The sequence below is a fragment of the Colobus angolensis genome, unplaced genomic scaffold, assembly GCF_000951035.1.
Source record: "Colobus angolensis palliatus isolate OR3802 unplaced genomic scaffold, Cang.pa_1.0 Scaffold204, whole genome shotgun sequence".
In the NCBI taxonomy this organism is placed as follows: domain Eukaryota; kingdom Metazoa; phylum Chordata; class Mammalia; order Primates; family Cercopithecidae; genus Colobus; species Colobus angolensis.
The window spans coordinates 4,208,758-4,210,484 of record NW_012115200.1 but is presented as its reverse complement, the minus strand read 5'-3'; the positions used below and the strand labels follow the sequence as shown (position 1 = coordinate 4,210,484).

The window sequence follows — 1,727 nt, the reverse complement described above, 5'->3', positions numbered from 1 at the left end:
GGGAACCCGGGCACAGGTCCATACCCTTGCCGTATCTGTGGGATGGGAACCCGGGCACAGGTCCATGACCTCACAATGTCTGCGGGACGGGAACCCGGGCGCGGGTCTATGACCTCGCCATGCCTATGGGATGGGAACCCAGGTGCTGGTCCGTGACCTCATGTGTCTGAGGGATGGGAACCTGAGTGCAGGTCCATGACCTCACCGTGTCTGCGGAACAAGAGCTGGGGCACAGATCCATGACCTTGCCGTGTCTGTGGGACAGGAACCTGGGCACAGCAACAGCCACAGTGTTGAGTGGTCTGGGGTCTCTTCTCAAGGCTGGACTGGGGAAGGGGCCCCCCAAGATCATGGGGTGTTGGGAGGACTCGATTCCTGTGGATCCAGGCTTGGTCCTGGCGGGGCAGCTTGCTTTATCAGTGCCAGCGAGGGGTCCAGGCTCGGTCCTGGCGGGGCAGCTTGCTTTATCAGTGCCAGCGAGGGGCGCCAGACGCCAGCTCATTCGTGGTCTCATCAGGGAGGTGGCACCCGCCCAACATTGAGGTCTCCGCTGCTCAGCTGCAGGCTCCTCGAGGGAGGGGCCTTAGGACCGCCGGGTGGCTGGAGGGGCACAGGGCCAGCCCGCTGGTGGGTCTGTTTTCGGGAGGAGTGTGAGTGCATGTGTACATGGGGACGTGCGTGGATACGTTGTTCCAGAAGGAGTTTACATATTCCATCAGACCCTCCAAGTGGTGCTGACTGAAGTCCGGCCGAGCGTGGCCATGGCCCTGGCCGAGTGTCCCCTTCTGTGGCCAGGCGCTCCGACGAGAGGTCTCAGGACCAGTGTAAATAGCCCTGTTCCGAGGTCTGTCCACAGGCGACATTGTCAGCCACTTTTACGGATTCTCTCTTCCTGACCTGCCCAGCAGGCCTGTGTGCTGGAGCTCAGGTAGGACGGAGAGGCCAGTGTTGCAATGCCAGGCCTGCCAGGACCTGAGAGGGCCCAACAGCAGAGCAGGGGGAGGAGGAGGTGGGTAGGGACGAGGGGCGGAGAAGCATCTGCACCCCACCCCAAAGCAGCCTCCTGCCCACAGCTACCCAGGGATGCAGGCAGGATGGTCACACCACACTGAGGGCCGAGTTGGGTCACTGCCTGCAGCCGCCAACGTATTCCCGAGAAGACTGTGATTACTCCCCGGGAGACGGCAGAAGACTTGTAGACCTGCTCCCCGGGGACATTTGGCAATGTCTGGAAACACTGTGGGCGGCTGCAGGGACACCAGTGGACAGGCTCCTCCCGGAAGAGAGGCATCCCGGAGGGAAACCCTGGCCTAATCTCCACCCCAGGAACATGAACCTGATCCCTGCAGCTCAACAGGAAGCCTTAGAGGGGAGAGCTGAGTGCACCCTCTGTTCTTTCTTGTAGTTGTCTGGAGCGTTGTGGGTCCTTACACGTGGATAGAAAGTTTAGCCTCAGCCTATTGATTTCTATGCAGACCCTGATTGGTGACTGCAGGTGCGGTTGGCGGTGCCCCTACAGGCTTGTCGCATGGTAGGAATGCCCAGGCTCTGTGTGGGGAGGACGAAACCCCAGGATCTGTGTGCGGAGGAAGAAGGCTCAGGTTCTGTGCGGGGACTGTGGGGAAGGCTCAGGTTGTGTGTGGGGAGAGTGGGAAGGCCCGGACTCTGTGTGGGGAGTGTGGGGAAGGCCCAGGCTCTGCGTGGGGAGGAGGAAGGCCCAGGCTCTG

The 1,727-nt window shown here is 61.3% G+C and overlaps 1 protein-coding gene across 1 annotated transcript in view; it reads left to right on the top strand.

Annotated features, from left to right (window-relative positions):
- The window catches only part of CFAP46 (cilia and flagella associated protein 46), a 147,014-nt gene that overhangs the window by 7,652 nt on the left and 137,635 nt on the right, over positions 1 to 1,727 (top strand). The gene's annotated exons all lie outside the window — the stretch shown is intronic.